This window comes from Triturus cristatus, chromosome 9, assembly GCF_964204655.1.
Source record: "Triturus cristatus chromosome 9, aTriCri1.1, whole genome shotgun sequence".
In the NCBI taxonomy this organism is placed as follows: Eukaryota; Metazoa; Chordata; class Amphibia; order Caudata; family Salamandridae; genus Triturus; species Triturus cristatus.
Window position 1 is genome coordinate 589,274,454 of NC_140592.1, and position 20,316 is coordinate 589,294,769.

The 20,316-nt window shown below is 47.5% G+C and overlaps 1 protein-coding gene across 1 annotated transcript in view; it reads left to right on the plus strand.

The window, feature by feature from the left end:
• Positions 1–440: 440 nt before the first annotated feature.
• Positions 441–20,316, plus strand: part of DHX34 (DExH-box helicase 34) — a 403,223-nt gene continuing 383,347 nt past the window's right edge. Inside the window, exon 1 of the mRNA XM_085625635.1 lies at positions 441–533. The gene's annotated coding sequence lies outside the window, so the exon portion shown is untranslated. The remainder of the gene's footprint in view (positions 534–20,316) is intronic.

The window sequence follows — 20,316 nt, forward strand, 5'->3', positions numbered from 1 at the left end:
TTTCACTCTAGTTGCGCCTATGGTAAAGGGCACTACTTTGAGTTATAGCTCCTACCACTACCACCATCTTTTCCACCCACATTCGATTCAGAATCGGGTGGCAGGAGGGCGTTATCTTGGCTTCGCTCGATCGTTACTACCGTGCTCAAATATTATCGCCAAGACCGTAACCGATTCTACTGGTGTCATCCACGAAAAAAGTCCAGCTTGTTCCCATCTCAGCAGAACCCTTAGTAGCGCGCTACTGTTTAGCACTTTGTAGAGGCACGTGCGGACTCTAAAGCCAATGAGCACTCAGAAATCAGTGCTGCTAAGCAGGATTGGCTGAGGGACAACCAGTTCTGTAAAACAGTATCCAATCCTAAATCCTCTTACACTTTACGATTACAAACCACGCCCAAAACTGGGACTAAAATATGTAAAGCCAAAAGTGTGGCTGCCTAGCGACCCGGAAGTACTGAATTACGAAAACATGTAGTCCGTAAAATGACCAATGGCAGACAGCTGATGTTCTGAGTTGACCTACTGTTATTGTAAGTAGCAGACAGGTAGTGAGCTTTCGTTATATTACTATGCAAGTGTCACTAATATCTTTCTGCATTTTCTCAGCTGGAGAATGTTATTCACTCTGCACGACTTGAATAGTGTTCCAGCTTTGGCTCAATTCAAGGTCTGTTAGCCTGATCAGTGTATTCTTCTTGAGATCTGCATCTCAATAAGTTTGTTTAGACATAGTCGCCAATCTCCACAGTTTCTGCACCATAGATCTGTTTCTAGTGTCTGTCTGTGTATGTTAAGAATTCAAACACGATGTAGAAGAACGAGTTCTTAATTGAGCTTTACACCAACACAGGCTCCGGAGCTGAGCTCAGGTGCGCGCTGCCGTCGGATCATCAGCTGTCAACCGGAACAGCTGATGACGTTGACAGCTGATGAAGGAACGGGCAGTACGGTGTCCTCGGGGGACATAAATGCAATATACACTAAGGTGTCCTCGCAGGGACACAACAGATGAACATAACAGTGTATGGCTCCAGTGTTGTTGACTGCGGTCTATCTCAGCGGTGTTGCGACCTCTATTCGAGTGTTCATGTCTATGCGTGGTCTGTGCCCCCATCTGTGTGGCTGGCCATAGTCTGGCTCTGTAGTACCTTTCATGTGCCGTTGAGTTATCTACTGTGTGAACGTGAAGAAAGATTGCCTTCCTGCTGAATGTGCTGTGCCCGTAATTCGAGAGTGGCGAGGAGTTGTAGTAAAGATCAGTATTTTAAGTGTCAAGGGGTTGATGGGTCATGGTCAAAGGTGCATAACTAGGAATCCGTTCCAAGGGACCTGTTCTTCTTTCTCCTATTTAGACATAAACGAAGTCAGAGGGTTAGATATGGTAACGTAATGTCGACCATTTCCCTTTCTCCATAGCATCAAGGCTGTCAAACATTACTAAGGCCTGTTGAAGTGATAGTGGCCTCTGGAGTGTTTTAGGCACTGCTATACTCTCCTTAGCACCACTTTCTTCAGCGGTCTCTTACTGTTGGACTTATGCCATTTTCCCTCCCATATATTTCTGCCTTCTTTTTTGTTTGTTTTTGTTGCATATTTATATAGCGCGAACTCGACCCGAAGGTATTGGGCCACTTTACATGAGCACCGTATTTACATTACACATTCAGGCACGGGGAGATTAAGTGATTTGCCCAGAATCACAGGATGTGGACGCGACCCCGAGGCTCGAATCCTGGTTTCCAGCACCAAAGTCGGCAGTCTAGCCGAAGGACCACATCCTCTCCCAATCTGCATAGCTCACACTTTCTCGCCGTTACAATTTGCACTCATGTGGCCAGCGCTATGTACACAGTGCAGAGCGGCCAGGGTTTGGATGTGCATGTAGGCTGCACACCTTTATTACTCACTGTAAGAAATTCGCACTGCCTTCAGCCTCAACTTCAGAGCTGTCAGTCGTGCGCCGTCATAACACCCACTCACAACTTGAACGCCTCGGACACCTTAAGGCGACTTAGTTCAAAGTATGAACTATACTGGAGTCATATGATGCATGGAAAAAACCTGCAGAAAGAAAACATCTTGAAAAAAATAAATATTCTTGGGTAACAAAAGAGCATAAAAAACACAAAGATTACATCACTGATGGAATACCTTAAGGGCTTTTCCCGTCATTGTTGAGAAATCGACCTTTATTTTTGCCAATAAAGTTAAGATCACCAATATAGAGCCAGATAGAGACCCCTTTCGAAGTTTATTTGTAATTACTGCCGGGTCTGGGAGCAGCCAGGACCCGGCTTGCTTTAAGCTCTGGTAAGGATATTCCTCCGTCAAATTGAAATCAGTTCAATAGAAATGTGTTTAATTTCTTCACAGGAATGCCGGAACAATGCATACTCAAAATAGCTCAGATTAAGCCTCCCAATATTCTAATGACAGCGTGTGGGGAAACATACACAGACCAAGGTAAGGGAAGTCAAGGGAAATACACATGCAGCATAGCACAGCAGCATATTACATCTTCTCCCCAGAGAAAATCCTTATCCAATATTGTTAAGGGGTTTGAGTCTAAGATTTCCCAAATGAGCACTATGGCGTACCCAGCTCTGACATGACGGGCATGTGACGGGTTGCATTGCTGGAAAAGAGTGAGACTAGGCCTGATTCTGGTTGCAGTAGCTATTTTGGAGTCTTGCTCCAGTAAATCCTCCAACATATGTACTGATGGAGAGTACCGACACGGGCACATGCAGTGCCACCCACCCATTCAATGTGTGGTGAAGTAGCCTACAGTGGGCAGATTCATTCATTTTTACCTCTCAGTCATGACCTGGCTGCAAATACCCAACTTCGCAGACACTCACAATTCTTTGTCCACGGTGTTACTGGGCTGGCAGCAGGTCTTAAAGGTCAAATTGAGAGCCCAGCTGGCATTTCACAGCTCCTCCAGGCAGAGCGACCCACCGGGAGAACAAAGAAACATTGTGTCAAAGTCCAAAATTGCCACGAGACAACCATATCTTAATTTCTATCATATAGCTCACCGTTCCTTCTCTGTCCACTATATTTAACCTTTGTCACTATCATCCTTTGAGACAAAGTTACACCATTCCATCAGATATTTAGGAAATGGTACACCAGGTTCCACTTCAGAAATATGGAGTGTCTTAGAAACTGTGACCTGCAGATGAGAGCATGTTCTTGAACAAGCGTTCAGCTGGCTTAATTTAGCAACCAGCTTACAAACTCTAATAATATGTGTTAATACCACCCAACAGAACTAATTTTAACAACCTTAGAATTATTAAACATTAAGTTACCTTGGATGTATATGCAGTTGTTTGCAGGTAGCGTAAAGCTCCCTGAGCTACGATGCCACGATTATAAATTGTTCCTTGCAAGTTGCTCATTGATTTCTTCAAAAACCACTTAATCCCCTGAATTATTATACTTAGTATAAATCAGTGATTTGCAGGTTGCATGCAAAACTGTAAGTAGACACATTAATACATTACTCCTAAGTTTTCTGTGATTCACACTTGTGCCCGGACCGCACATAGAGTTCACCACTAAGTGCATTAAACACCTTAGATATATATTCAGTATTATAAACTGAGAGTTGCTGGATACACATAGGTCACATATATACATACACAGAAGGGGGACCTCAGGAGATTTAATGGACCAGCGAGGGCACACTCCCTAATTGAAGACTCAATGACACACACAGTGCCCTCAGGTCCGAGGCAACGAAGTGATAGTCAAGGAGTAGGAACAACTGTTCTAGTGGGGGGTTTCCCTTTTAAATACGTTTTCCCCCACACATTTAAAAGGAAAACCCCCACTAGAATAGTTGTGCCTACTCCTTGACTATCACTTTGTTGCGTCGGACCCGAGGGCACTGTGTTGTTTTTTTTTCACATACGTCACGCCCATCGGAGCCTGGAGGAGGCTGGGCTTGGCCCCCTCTCTTGGTTTTGCACACGGGCATTGCCGTTGTGTAAAGTTTGCTCGGAGCATTCCAGTCTGCATCCGTTTACCGGTAGGAGGTTCACTTTACTCTCTATGATGGTGACTCTGCTGTAAATGTGACTGTTACGAGTTGAGCCACAAAACACCCCAGCACTGTCTTTATGTTTCATTGACCCTGGGAATTTTTTGGGATAGTGTATTCTTGCCGAGCTGTTGCACTATTGAACTGCTGGACTATTGAGGAGTGTCTGATCAGCTGTAAATGATCTACTCTGAACTAGAGTCCCATAACTCAGCCTTTACATCTGATCTCAAGGCGTTTCTCACAAATTTGAGTGGGATCTGTTCTACTGTATAGCTTGTGTTAGGGAGAAACGCATGTTACTTGTCGACACATTAAAGCCCCCCTCGAATACCCCTATGGATGCTTTCTTACAACGTGCTGTAGAGGCCACTGACAAGGAGATGGAGTCGGCTGAGCACCGCTTATCCTTCTCCTACTTGACCTCACCATCTTCTGGATCCCTTGGTGTTGGCCCATCTGTTTCCTTAGAACTGGGGTCTGGACCAGCAATTTTGCCCTTGTCAAATGGTGATTGGGTGGGACAGTTTTAATTTTCTCCCCCCTCTGAAGCCCCTTCATTACTAAGCTGCTGTAAGTCTACCACACCTTCGGTGCCTGAGGCTAGGGTGCATCAAATAAGGTTTGTGGAGGGGAAAGGATGAGGAAGGAGCCCGCTGTGCTGATGGTTTCGAACAAGGCCCTTAGTGTCGTTGGGAAGAGAAAGGGACCAAAATCCAATATCATATCAAAGCACCTAAGGGTCAATGTTAATCCAACACCCTGGTGTAACAATTCCTTCTCTAGGGAAAATAACACAATGGAAATATTACTGGATTCTCTCTGTTAATTGAATTTCTACCCTGTATGCTAAACTCGAAACAATTTGCGTGCATTTAGTCGCAATTGAACTGAAGCTTAATAAATAGAACCAGCCTTCGCAACCTATCTCTGCTCCTATCCTCTCCCCTAATATTGTTAGCCTGAGACCTGATCAAGTTGAAAAGGAGGTAAAGTCACTAAGTGCTAAGGATAACATTGATTCAATCTTACCCTGAATACACATGTTGCTTAAAGAGAAGGTTTGCCCTGTTGGACGTGTAATAGGGGATTAACTGTTTTGGCCTCAGTGGCGGCAAGACTGCCCAGAGAGGGGTTTGTCCATCCAATTGATTTGTCGTAAGACGCATCTGTAGGTGATTGTATTAACACTACTTCTGGTCCCAGGATGCTTGTTTCCGGTTCAGGGAAGACCTGGTTTGGCAGTTCGAGCTGGACTGTTCCCATGAGGCACAGGGTCAAGACTGAATTGCATATAGCTGGGTCTGAACTGAAGTGGCGAAGTGAGCTCAAGAATGATAATGGATTCAACCCAGATCTGTGACTGGGGTGAGTGTCTGAAAAGTTTCGGTGCTCTGTCTATCGTCTCCTTGTGTTTGCTTTGTTCGCCCGAAGTTGTCAGGATATGCCCAGATGAGGGCCCCTTGCTCACTTTGCTACTGGATTCACACTAGCCTGACTGATGAGGGGTGTTATCCCGAAACCGGTCCCAGGATGCTTGTTTCCGGTTCAGGGAAGACCTGACTTGGCAGTTCGGCCTGGACTGTTCCCATGCGGCACAGGGTCAAGACTGATTTGCATATAGCTGGGTCTGAACTGAGGTGGCAAAGTGAGCTCAAGAATGATGGATTCAACCCAGATCTGTGACTGGGGGTGAGTGTCTGAAAAGTTTCGGTGCTCCGTCCATCGGCTCCTTGTGTTTGGTTTGTTCTCCCTAAGTTGTCAGGGTATGCCCAGATGTGGGTCCCTTGCTCACTTTGCTACTGGATTCAAGCTAGCCTGGCTGATGAGGGGTGTTACCCCGAAACTGGTCCAAGGATGCTTGTTTCCGGTTCAGAGAAGACCTGGCTTGGTAATTCGGGCTGGACTGTTCCCATGAGGCACAGGGTCAAGACTGATTTGCATATAGCTGGGTCTGAACTGAGGTGGCGAAGTGAGCTAAAGAGGTCTCAACTGAGATCTGTGACTGTGGGTGTGTGTCTGAAAAGTTTTGGCACTCGGTCTATCGTCTCCTTGTGTTTGCTTTGTTCGCCCTAAGTTGGTAGGGTATGCCCAGACGTGGGTGCCTTGCTCATTTTGCTACTGGATTCAAGCTAGCCTGGCTGATGAGGGGTGGGTCGGACTTTCTCCCCACCGGACGTCCCCTACCCCCTGTACCCTTTTATCCCAGAGGAGGTTGGGACGCTGAATCGTGAAATGCAAACACGTTCTTTATTTTGCATTGTTCTGTTTTGGTTTAAGCAGAGAATCTTCAGGTAGGTGAAACAACAAACACAAAAAAAAGAAAACGTTGGTGAAGTCACATTCTCTTTTTCAGTATTCAACTGTCTGGGCCTTCGCAGAGTTCATTCTCCTTAAGAATGGGTCCCGCTTTGTTTCCTTTATGGCTGGTGTCTCCGAGATGAAGGGGCCGGATAGGGGCAGCAAAAGAAAAGAAAAGAAAACAAGACCATTTTGAGTCAGCTGTTCTACTATCACACGAGGCACGGAACCGAGCCACTTCCTGATACACCCCAGGCCAGTAGAACCTTCCCAGTAAATATTTGAGGGTGTTCTCCTTTCCGTAATGGCCTCCCCCTACCTGGCTGTGCGCTAGGGATAATACTTGCTCACAAAATGCTTTGGGGACTAGTAATTGTTCCTTTCCCTGGTTATCCTCACACGTACCCCTATAAAGAAGGCCCTTTTTGATAAAAAAAATAGGGTCCTACCTTTTCTGGTTGTTCATCTTGGACCTGCCCCCAGGCATATTGCAGAGTGGAGTCATCCCTCTGGGCCTAACGGAAATTCTGAGGAGGGTCTTGGGTTGCCTCTGAGTAAGCAAGAATAGGCACAGACAGGACATGTTTAGACAGGTTATAGAATGCTCTCTCCTTTCTTTTTTCGCTATGTGTCAGTGCTCGTCTTGTAGCAGCAGGGGCTCCTATGTCACTGTTAGAAAATGGAGCGGTCTCTAACCACTTCAGTGTTGGGGCAAGGGGACCCAGTGATTGCAAATAGTCATGGAACCGAGGCAAATCAGTGCCTAAGAGAGTCAATTCGGGTAGTTCAGGTACAACCCCTACCTTCCTTAATTGAGGTTCCCCATTAATCTCTAACACCACCTCAGCTAACGGATATAGCTTCTTCTCCCCATGGACACATGTAACCTGTACGAATTCCCCTGGTACTATTTGTGTCTCGGGAACAAGTTCCTGGGATACCACTGTATAATGGCAGCCAGTATCAAGGAAGGCAGTTATAGCCTTTCCATTGACGTGTATTCTCATTTGGTAATGGTTGGGTTCTTTTCCTGTGACCAATACTCGTCCGCGGGTATATCCTACCTCCATGGGTTCTGGGGCGGGTGTGCATGTAGGACAGTGCCGAGCGATATGCCCCCACTCGGCACAGTGGAAGCACTGGGGTCGCTGTGTCTGCGTTGTAACTGGGAAAGGTCTAAGGGGACCTTTTGGAATAGGGGTTTTGGGATCTATAGCGGATGGACCTGTTCTGCTTGGTGGTTTCGGGGAGGGTATAGGGGGTCTATGTGTGGGATTTTTAAAATCGGGAGAGCGATGGTAGGCACAGGCCAGATCTACTGCCAGAGTCACAGAAAGGTTAGGGTGTTGCTTAATCCATACGCGGGTGTTATAAGGGAGAGCGTCCAGATTTTGTTCCAAGTATATTTTTTCTGCTATCTCCTCTGGGGTTGCTACTGTTGGTTGTAACCAACGGTTCCCTAGATCCCGGATCCTGAAATATAACGCCCGAGGATTGTCCCCGACAGTCCATTTTTCTTTCCTGAATAGGCTCCGGTAGAACTCTTGATCGCACCCAAGCCTCTGCAGGATCGCCTTTTTGATATCAGGGTAGCTGGTTGTTCCTGCCGGTTTGGCGGCCTGATAAGCCGCCTGTAGTTCTCCTGAGAGCAGGGGTGCTATGTATTGTCCCCATCTTTCCTGAGGCCAGGAGGCAGTAGTGGCTACACGTTCAAAATTAACAAAAAAGTAATCAGGATCGTTCACACTTTGGAATTTTTGTAATACAGACCCAGGCACGTTGGGATGTACCCTTGCGCTTGATATGGCGTCCGTGAGTCTCAGGATGGCGGTGTCTTGCACCTGCTGGTTATTGGTTAGGAGAGTAGCCTGGTCCCTAGGAGCTGCCTGGAAGTCCTCCCGGTCCTTTTCTGCCTGTTTGGACTGTTGTTCCATCACCAGCTGCAGATGGCGTTGTCCCTCTGCTAACTGGGCTATGATGGCCTCCATGGGTATAGGTTGAGTCATTGTATCAGGACCACTATAAATCCCACTTCTGACACCACTGTCGGACTTTCTCCCCACCGGACGTCCCCTACCCCCTGTACGCTTTTATCCCAGAGGAAGTTGGGACGCTGAATCGTGAAATGCAAACACGTTCTTTATTTCTATTGCTCTGTTTTGGTTTAAGCACAGAATCTTCAGGTAGGTGAAATAACAAACGCAAAAAAAAGAAAACGTTGGTGAAGTCACAGTCTGTTTTTCAGTATTCAACTGTCTGGGCCTTCGCAGAGTTCATTCTCCTTAAGAATGGGTCCCCCTTTGTTTCCTTTGTGACTGGTGTCTCCGAGATGAAGGGGCCGGGTAGGGGCAGCAAAAGAAAAGAAAACAAGACCACTTTGAATCAGCTGTTCTACTATCAGAGGAAGAGTGGGGGGGGAAGAGTGCTCCACCACCGGTGCCCTATACATGCGGTGCCTAGGTGAGGGGATATTCAGTGTGTTGTTCCCTGGGTGGCCCGTAGTCCTGCCCACTGCCCACCACCCTCTTAGTGAGAAGGGACGTGTGGTCGTCACTTGCCTGGTGCCACGACCCTCCAGGGCCGTGGTGTATGGAGAACCCGTCTCTGTGTCTCTTTCAGGAGAGCCGGTCCTGTGGGCTTCTTTCGTGAGCTCTCCTCCTTCTCCTCCTGCTTGGTCCGGCTGGGGGTCGTCTTCTTCTATCGGCCTCGTTGTTTCCTCCGCCTTGCTGCACTCGCGCCCGCCGTCCTCGTCTCCTTCCTTCTTCTCCTGCCCGGTCCGCGACTCGCTTGCCACTTGTTTCCCCAGCTCCACTTTTAGTCTCTCCTCCAGGTTCCCGCTTCCGACGCGGAGGGGGGGGAACGACTAGACCGGCACCGCTGCTTCCTGCTGGCGGTGCGGTGGCGGCCATGTTGGATTCCCCAGACGACTCGGGCGGCAAGACCGAGTCGGTGTCATCACCTCAAGGTGTTACCCAGAAACCGGTTTCAGGATGCTTGTTTCCGGTTTAGGGAAGACCTGGCTTGGCAGTTCGGGCTGGACTGTTCCCATGAGGCACAGGGTCATGACTGATTTGCATATAGCTGGGTCTGAACTGAGGTGAGGAAGTGAGGGAAAGAATGATTATGGATTCAACCCAGATCTGTGGCTGGAGGTGAGTGTCTAAAAAGTTTCGGCGCTCCATCCATCGTCTCCTTGTGTTTGTGAGATCCATCCCCCTGGACTAACACTACCATTCTCAATATACCACCCAATGCTACTCCCTATGCTGTTGTGCTGGGCAATGTACCCCCACTTTAGCCAGGTGCTTCTGATAGTTTTAACCAACTAAAGAACAAAGTATTACTTTGGCTGGATTCAAACTCTTCGCTGAGGCCTAGTGTTGGTGGATGGATCAACATGTTACGACTGGTTGCCTAGTTAGGCAAAGATGAGAAACCCTTTGAAGGAGACTACATAGTTAAACATTTTAACAGCCTATTTGTGGCATGAAGAATCCTTGCTTCAGTCAGACGCCCCGACGCCAGCAGTCCGTCAACCTCTGTCTTGGCCCTCCCTTTGGTTTCTTTCTATAGACCCACACCTCTTGATCATGCCCCACAATTAAACCAGTGGCAGTTACCAAGGTGTCCATCCCATTCTAGAGAGGTCAACATACTCCATGTGAGTTGGCTTTATCTAATAGATATGCACACTGTCCTTCATGGATGATTGTGACTGACTGGCTAGTCATGCCCATCTTGGTACATGGTTCGATTTAAAATGTATATTTTGGAATGTGGCATGTCTTCTTAATAAGGTCAATAACACTGATTGGTACAACATCATCATCTGTTTAAATATTTTGTGTTTGCAGGAAACCTGGAGTAGAGACATAGTCCACTTTGATGGCTCTCTTTCAATGCAAACTCTGGCGGAAAAGCTCTAGATGTGGCCACTATAAAGGCTGCCTCAACCCATATATCAACTAACTTTTGCAAAAGGGTTATTAAAACCGATTTTCTTTCCTTCCCAGGAAGAGGCAAAGGCAGCCTTATTGACTTTATCACACTCGCCCAGTCTTCTAGGCCATAGACCATTGATTTTATGGCATGACACGGAGGCCAACATTATGCAAATTCTCCTTTATTGTCACAGCTCAGCAGTAACAATGAAGAGAACATGGAACTTGTGAACATTCTGTAAAACAGCATAAAGACCGTGAGCACACAGCCATCATCGTTCTTTGTTGCTGCTGCTCACAGAGATAAGTACCTCATTTAATTCGCTCTTACTTTCATAGTATTTACAAATAATGTTACGATTATTTTGTAGTTAATGCTTGTACCTTTTTCTTACTCTACATGACTGGGTCCTATTGACCCTATCATGCCTTTACTCTCTTTCACCGGGTCTCTCCCCATTTCTTTGTGTCCTTTCTATGTTAATGAAAGCCTTTCTAAGGTTGATAACTGTTGTTATTATGATCCCCTTTTACTTCTTGCCGCAAGAATTTCAAATTGTTAGCCTTTTTCATTCGCTTTCCTTTATGCACGTTTCAAATACCCACACGAGCGCTAACGTTGCCTAGCAACACCTCGATCGGACCCGCTTTTACATGCGTACACCCGCCTCTCCCCTTCACAAGCCTGCCACACACTGCGAGACCTTTCCGGTCTTACCTTCTCCTCCCGGTGCCATTGTGGTGCTTTTTCCTGGCTCGTAGACGACGTCATTAGTACCTTTCCCCCTCGCGATGCCGCCATTAACTCACGCATCGCGAGGAAGAAATAATTAGAGGAATGCTCCTTAGAAACAACCACGCACGTAAAAAACGTGCATGGTTGTCATAGTTTCATGAGAAGCAGCACTCGACAGTTGCTTCCACACGCTTGACCTCGATAGAGTGCAACTGTCATCACGTTTTTCTCCTCAGCAAGAGTTATCATTGACATTTTTTCACCAGAGTAACTACTTAGGCGCAGACCCTTATTTTTACCAGTGTTTACTTTTTCGCCATAAAAAAAAAAAAGAGCTGAGAATTACGGTAGGAAGACATATCTATTAAATTAATCTGATACAAGGGGGAAAGACAATTTTTTCAACTAGCTTGTCTTGTTAATTCTTACCCCTCCATTATGTCTTCCGCTGACGCATCGCTAGAAACCAAATTGGACCTAATGGTTTCTAAAGCCATGGACAAGGCCATGGACTCGTTCAGCGACCGTATTAATAAAAACTTTAACGAGACCATAAATAAAAAATTTGATATTCTTACAAAGGGGTGGCCTTCTACTAGCGGGGCACATATTCTAAACCCCAAAGAAGGGACAGGGAAGGTCCCAAAGAAAAGATCCAGAATACAACAACCAGACCCAAAATCTAAAAGAATAAAGGTCTCATTAAATATGGATCGATCTCGCTTACAAGGCGGAGACCAGAACGATGCCCAGGGCATCTCAGAAGGGCAAGAAACAGGCCTACAAACCCCTATACAAGTTGACAGCGACGACCCATACGAGGCGGAGATAGATCTCTCATGCTCCTCGTCCTTCGATTCGGACATTGAGGTCCAAGAAAAGAGTTCAACGGTCAACACAGAAGGGGCAAACAAGGCCTCAGGATCGAAAATGGGTATCACTGACCCCTTTGGAGAATTCATGTTCGATCCTTTACTAATTAAACACCCCCTATCTCCCGAATGGATACCCTCACAGCACGTGGCAGACTACATTAGCTTCTGGCTAAGAAGAGAGATCACGAAGGAAGTAAGGTCGAGATTAAGATCCGAATGTCCTCGGCCATCTCTCCCAGAAAAAATCGCCTTCACACCCGAACTTGACCCTAAAGTTGTCGCATTCATAGCCAAAGGCGCAAAAGACCCAAGAAAAGGCATAGATAAAAGCCTTAGATCATGCCAAGACCGCCTACTGGACCTAGTTGGTCCTCTAACCAAGATCTTTGACATGGCGGAAAATGCATATGTTGGTGGCATCCCTGTTGACGCAAAGGAACTTCGCGAATGGATACAAAGGTGCATCTGCCTTCTAGGCAATGCAAACACCGCCATATCTACAGAAAGAAGAAAGGGTATACTTCTCAAAATAGACCCAAAACTTATTGAACTGGCAAACCAAGAGGCAGGACCAAGCTCTCAAGGTCTCCTCTTTGGAGAGGACTTTATACGTGATATGGTGAAATACGTGGGAGCATTTTATTTATTTTTTTATTTTTAAAAAAACCTTTATTGACACAAAGGAGCAATACAAGAACAATCGCCCTTCGGGCGTATTGCAACGCAGAGGGAGGGGGGCAGTCCTCGTGATGGTAGTAGAGGTCACACTTACACAGCCGTTTAGCCGACATCCCGGAGGACCGGCGGCGTTCCCACCGTCAATAAATTAGTAGCACCCACGCAAAGTCTCGGCTACAGCCGGATCTGTGGCAGACTCCCCGCTCTACGTTAGTGTGGCCGCGGTATTCGTAGGCACCCACGCGCCCACCACAACCCACATCTCTGACGTAGCCCCTGAAAGCTCCAACCGTTACCCTAACCCCCCCCTCCCACCCCACTCGCCACACACGCACTGCCGAACCCCCTTGTCTCTGACATGCTCGCACGCTTCTGTCGTCCCGCCATTCCGCCGCGCATAGACAAAGTGCCCACCCTCAGTCGGTCTACAATCATCCTGACAGCGCGTTCACCCCTAATATAGTCCAGTCGGGAACCCGACCCAGTCGATCTAGGAACTCGGCTATCCGCACTCACCGCATGCAGCACTCTCTACCATTCTGTACAACTACGTGTCTCCCGGGCGCACCCTCCCCGGCTTCGCGACCGAGGTCAGCATCTCCCCCCGCTATCACGCCCCCACTGGGTACTACATTCTGTGGCCCCCCCTGACTGTCCACCTCAGGGTCCCCTGGCTTCAACGACGCGCTATACAGCCCCCAAAAATTCTTGGGGCGACTTTTAGGCGGAAGCAATTCGCTGTATATCTCTGCTTGTGTACTACAATACAACATGTCGCTGGCCCATCGCTTTTTGGTGGGCAGAGGCCCTCTCATCCAGCAAATCGCCACCACTCTCCTGGCTATTAACAGTGTAATGTCCGCTAGTCGACGCAGTGCCGGCTTGAGGGGTCGAGAGTACCCCAGCAACGCCAAAGCGGGGCTAGGGGGAATCTCCACTTCCAGTATCTTACTGAGCTCCCGGAAAACCTCTGCCCAGAACCTGGCGACCCCCGGGCAGCGCCAGGCCATATGCATGAAATCTGCCTCCGGGTAGTGGCAGCGCTCACACTCCGCAGACTGGCGCAGCCCATACCTATGCAATCTCTGCGGAGTGTAATATACGCGCTGCAAGAATTTAAAATGCACCAATCGGTGCCGGCCATTTAATGAGACCGTCTTGGTGCTGGCGCAGTAGTACCTCCACATATCATCTGTGATCTCCATGCTGAGGTCCGTTTGCCATGCAAGTCTCGCCGCGCCGCACCGGTGCGGTATATGCTGATCCCCCAGTCGTTTGAGTGTCGTGACCAGCTTGGCGGACGTCGCGGTCTTTATTACATAGGTGAGTTCCAGAACCTCCGGGGGTTCCGCCATCCCCGGCCCCAGAATGACCGAGAGCGCAGCTCGCACTCTGTGGAACTGAAATCGCTGTAGTGGCGTGGGATTCGGCGGCGCCGATCCAAGCTGGTCCCACGTCTTGGCCGCCCCGTTAACGAACAGATCCTCCATCCGCGATATGCCCAACTTGCTCAGCGCCCGTATCACACCCTTTTCTCGCAGCGGGGGGAGCCACACCGCCCACTCCACCGGCAACAACGGAGAGTACAAAATCTCGCTGCCCCGGGCTGTCGCCAACTCCCGCCAAGCGTGAGTCGTGGCCTTAAGGGAGTCCAGGCTGCCCACCCTATGATCCACCTATTGAAAGGCAATCGCCGGCAAGGGCAGCGGGTCCGCGAACAATTTCTCAAGGATCACGTGAGGGATCCCCGGGTCAGCATGAATCCACGTATGTAGATGCGCCGCCTGCGCGACTCGATAGTACCGTTCCAAGTCCGGCGCCCCCAGTCCCCCCAGCTCGTACGGTAGTGTCAACACCTCCCATCTCACTCTAGGCTGCTTGCCACCCCAGGCAAGGGCAATAAGCGTTTGTTTTAGCTGCTTGAACAACGCCTTGGATAGCACAATGGGGATATTCTTGAACAGGAACAGGAATCTCGGCAGGGCTACCATTTTCATGATTGCTATTCTGCCCAGCAATGTCAGGGGGAGCCTATTCCAGGACTCCACGTCCTCTACTAACTTGCTGTAAGCCACTCCATAGTTTTCCCGAATGAGCACCTCCGGGTCTCTGTGCAGCTGTATCCCCAGGTACCGTATCGAGTCTGTTGTCCACTGCAGGGGGTACTCCATGGGGAACGGCAGCGTCACCGGCGACAGAGGGAACGCCAACGACTTACTCCAGTTAACCTTAAGGCCAGACAGCGCCCGAACCTGACCACCTCACTGAGAATGGAGGGAAGATTCACCTCCGGGTCCCTGACATACAGGAGGGTGTCATCAGCATATGTTGAAATGCCAATCTTATAGGTGGGGAAGCAGATGCCCTCATATCTATGGTATTCTCGGATAGCGCAGGCTAAAGGCTCCGCCACCAGGGCATATAGGAGCGGGGAAAGGGGGCAGCCCTGCCGAGTGCCCCTGCCGATGTCAAAAGCGTCAGTGACTCGGTCCCCGATACGTAGCCTAGCAGTGGGGCGCTGGTACAGAGCTCCCACCATCTGCATGAAGGGCTCACCCAGCCCAACCTTACGGAGGACACGCACCATGAATGGCCACTCGACCGAGTCGAATGCCTTCTCCATATCCAGGAAAAGCGCTAGAGCCTTGCAATCCGGGCGCACATGTTGCATGGCTCCCAGTACCGTACGAATGTTATATGTGAGGTTCCTCGATGGGATAAAGCCCGCTTGCTCCGGGGCCACGAGCTCCGGCACCAGCAGAGCTAGGCGCGTGGCCAGGACCTTAGCATACAGCTTGGCGTCCACATTGAGCAACGAAAGGGGTCGGTAGGACCCGCAGACGTTTGGGGGCCTCCCAGGTTTCAAAACAGTGACAAGCAATGCCTCTCTCATAGTGTCTGGCATGCACCCCTCCTGGCCTATCTCATCAAAAAGCGTGATCAGGTGCGGTAGAAGCAAGTCTAGAAATGCTTTGTAGAAGGCCACCGTCAACCCATCAGCGCCTGGGGCACTGCTCGACCGCATGCCCCCCAGTGCCTCCCGGATCTCGTCCTGTTGTATGGGCAGCATCAGAAACTCCCTCTGTGAGTTCGACAAAAAGGGCATTTTGATGTAGCTGAGGTAATCATCTATTTCCTCCTCCATCTGGGACGACTTAGAGGAACGTGGGAGCATTTAGCTCCATACAAAAGTCTCAACGTGAAATCAAAAAAGTCTTCCAAGATAAAATATTTGGTCGGGCCGGGAGAATGCGGGGTCGATTCCCCGGCCGTGGACAATCCACTTCAAGACCCTTTCTGGGACGAGGAAAAGGAAAAGCAAACAACTTTCTACGGGAACCATCCCTTCTACCCTCAAAGACAACGCTTCAGAACAAGACTCGAGGCGAAAGAAGGAGCAGAGCTTTCTCAACAGGTAGGTCCATCGACAGGCCCTTTAGATACCCCTGTAAAAGTGAGAGGGAGACTAGCCCTTTTCTCTGGCAGATGGACACTAATAACACAAGATCCCTGGGTCCTACAAACAGTTCAAGGCTACAAAATAGATTTCATAGACCTCCCCTTCCAAACCCAAATTCCGCACGAGATAGTCTTTTCACAAGAACAGAGAAAACTAGTGTCTCAAGAAGTCAAAGATCTTCTAACCAAAGGGGCTATAAGAGAGAGCTCAGAGATAGGTTTCATCAGCAATATTTTTCTGGTCGAAAAGAAAGACAAAACCCAGAGACCCGTAATAAATTTAAAAAATCTGAACAGTTGGGTTTCCTATCACCACTTCAAGATGGAGGGAATTCATCTTCTCAGAGATGTTTTGAGGAAAGGGGATTGGCTAACACGTCTAGACTTTAAAGACGCCTACCTCACAATTCCGATTTGGCCACCTTACAGAAAGTTTCTCCAGTTCACCTGGGAGAAAAAACTATGGGAATTCTCAGGTCTTCCTTTCGGACTGTCATCAGCCCCTTGGTGCTTCACCAAGGTCTTACGCCCGGTAGTAGCCTGGCTAAGGGAAAGGGGAGTAAGACTGATAATCTACTTGGACGACATCCTTATCATGGCCCAGTCCAAGGCCCAAATCCATCAACATACGAACCTTACCATTCACTTTCTGGAGCACCTAGGCTTCATTATAAATACGAAAAAATCATGCACTATCCCTCTACAAGAAACCCAATTCTTGGGATTCACGGTAAACACGATTTCGGGAGAATTAAAGTTACCAAGGGAGAAACTAAAGAAACTCAAAAAGGAACTCAAAAAGATCCTTTCCCTGTGAAATTTGTCCCTCTGAGACTTCTAGCGAGAATTTTGGGTCTCCTCTCCTCGACCATTCAAGCTATTTTTCCGGGCCCTCTCCATTACAGAGCCCTACAGAGACTGAAGGCGAAAGCCTTGAAGTTGAACCTCTCCTACTCCCAGATGACTTACTTAGACGAAGAATCGAGGAAAGGACTTTTTTGGTGGTTGAGGAATGCAGAAGCGTGGAATGGCAAAGCCATCTTCGGAGACACACCAGACCTGATTATAGAGTCGGATGCGAGTTTAGAAGGCTGGGGTGCAACTTGCGCCAACCTTTCCACAGGGGGGCGGTGGACACTAAAAGAGAAGAAACTTCATATCAACTGCCTGGAACTTCTAGCCGGTTCCTTTGCGTTTCGGAGTTTTTCAAAAAATTTGATCAAATGCTCTATAATGCTTCGCATGGACAATGTCTCTGCGGTAAGATATGTCAACAAGATGGGGGGACCTCGTTTGAAAGGCCTGAGCGAAATAGCGAAGGTTTTCTGGGACTATTGTTTGGAGAAAGGACTGTCGGTCACGGCAGAACACATCCCAGGTTTGAACAACCACGTAGCAGACTGGTTCTCGAGAAACTTCAGGGACCCAAGCAACTGGAAGTTGGACAGAGGGACATTCTTAACCATTCAACAACAATGGGGTCCCTTCCAGGTGGACCTCTTCGCAGACAGGTTGGATACTCAGATGACGGAATTCTTCAGTTGGAAGCCGGACCCTCTGGCATCAGGAGTGGATGCCTTCCTCCAGAACTGGCAGGGCTTAAAACCATATGCCTTCCCGCCCTTTGTAATGCTTCCACGCCTTCTCTCACATGCTCGCAGATATCTTCAGAGCATGGTGGTAATAACCCCCCTTTGGAGGTCTCAAGCATGGTTCCCGGTCATCCTGGAGATGGCCATAGACTTCCCAATCCTAATTCCGTCTTGCAGTTATCTCCTCCTAGGTCCTCAAGGCGAACTTCATCCCCTCCTAGAACAAGGAATCCTAGTCCTCACGGCATGGAAGATTTCAGGTGACAATGGGAGATCCCTGGCCTTTCGCTCGATGCTTTTAGACTCATATCTGAATCCTGGGCTCCAGGAACAAGGAAGGCATATCGATTGGCATGGAACAAATGGGTTCGCTGGTGTCTTCAACGACGTTACGATCCCGTTTCAGCTGATTTAGTTCACGTTCTTAATTTCCTATCAGAAAGATTTGCCTCTGGACTTAGTTACAGAACCGTTAATGTTTATAGGTCAGCGATAGCTGCAGGCCACTCTCTAATTGATGGTGTTTCTGTTGGCCAATCTCTTTTAACTAAAAAGATTATGAGAAGCATGCGGGTTCTCAATCCCACAACTCCAAAATACACAGCATTATGGGACGTGAGAAATATTTTACATCTTATTTCCTCCTGGGGAGATAACTCTTCTCTTTCTCTCAAACTTATTTCCTACAAACTTACTGTCCTACTTTGTTTGGTCTCCTTTAGAAGAAGTTCAGATGTTAAAGCATTAGCTATCTCTAGCAGAGCTTATCAACCCGAGGGAGTTTGTTTCTATCTTAGAAAAAGGACCAAAACTATGTCTTCATCCATTTTATATCCTTTCTTCCCTGAGAATGAATGTTTGTGTGTTGTTAAATGTCTTAAAGAATATGAAAAAAGAACACTTTGCATAAGAGGAACCAACACACAACTTTTGATCTCCTATAGATCTCCTCATAAACCAGTTTCCTCTCCCACCCTCGCAAGATGGGTGAAAAAGGTGATGCGTGAACGTGGTGTCGATACTTCTATTTTTGGGGCACATTCCCTTAGAGGTGCGTCTGCTTCCAAAGCCTTTATGCTTGGTGGAGGACTACAAGATATCCTTAGAGCCGCTGACTGGTGTAATGAAAATATGTTTAAAAAATGCTATTTTAGACCTATCAATAATGTGATTGACAGTGTCCTCAATTCACTTTAAACTTGCATAATGTTGGCCTCCGTGTCATGCCATAAAATTTAGATTTTTCACAGCCTGGTGGGCAGAAAATCTGGATTTTATTAAAGACACGGAGGCTAATATTATCCCTCCTCTATGTCTACCCTCCCTAAGGAAATTATTGTTACTTTAACCTTGTTACTTCTCTCTTTCAGAATAAAATCCTCTCGTTTGGGATTAATGCAATGTCTCCCTCAACGTTATTTAGAAAATTGGGATTCGCTGTTCTTTCTCTTGGATTTGCAGCTTTGAACAAAGAAGGATGATGGCTGTGCGCTCACGGTCTTTATGCTGTTTTACAGAATGTTCACAAGGAGAATTTGCATAATATTAGCCTCCGTGTCTTTAATAAAATCCAGATTTTCTGCCCACCAGGCTGTGAAAAATCTAAATTTTGCAATTCTGCAAAACTGCTTAACTGCTATCCCGTAAACTTGTTCATTGATACAGGCAAGGTCAATCAACACCAGGTGGTTGCCGCTAATATTCCATTCACATATAATCCAAATAAGGGGATCTCACATAGTTGGTCCATGATAAAGTCTCACCATATTTTAGATGAACTGTTAAAAATAAGTCAGGGTCGGGTACTAGCTTGTTTAAACGATGGGATTAATCCTAAAGTCATGATAAATGCATTTGAGGAATTTTGCCAGACAACCCTGATTTTCTCACCACTCCTAGCAGGAAGGGGGAAACTAGTCTGCATAGGTTATTTGACAGAAATTGCTCAATGTCACATAGCAAACTCATGCATGCTTTAAAACATGTACCCGTGGCCGGGAGATTTTCGAGAGATTGTGCAGATACAAGCATAAACAGGCCCATTGGTCGGAGGCAAAAAGATATCAGAGCTGAAGCTTGGGAAAAATTATGTGCAGCTAGCTTAAATTAGGATTCCTATTTGTTTTGGAAGATTGTAAATGACCCATTTCTTAAAGATGACCATAACACACATGTAAATGTTTTTATTCCTCCACAAGATTGGGTTGAGCACTTTATGAAGCTGTACAGTTGCAACAGTGGAACGGATAGTCAGTCTGAAGGAGGTTTTCCCATAACGGCAAGTGACAACATGGAGATAGAGCCTCCCAGTTACAGGGAGGTGGTCTGTGCTCTGAATCGCTCTCAGATAAACATGGCCCCTGGCGCTAATGGTATACCTGCCGATCTCATTTAAGATGACCTTGATTTGTGGGTCCGCTGCTGACAAATATCTTGAGGATTGTGGCTATTGAGGGTCCCCCAAAATCCTGGCTAGGTTCAAATATAATACCTATTTTTAAAAAAGGCTATAGATCTGACCCTCAATGCTATTGCCAAATTTCTTTAAATGACACTACAAGTAAACTTATGGGTAGAATTTTACTTGGAAGCATAGGTCAATAAAAAGGGGTGCTTTTCCTAAATACACAATGAAGTGATCGCATTTAATATAGCGCACAGCTACTCAATCAAGAGTGTC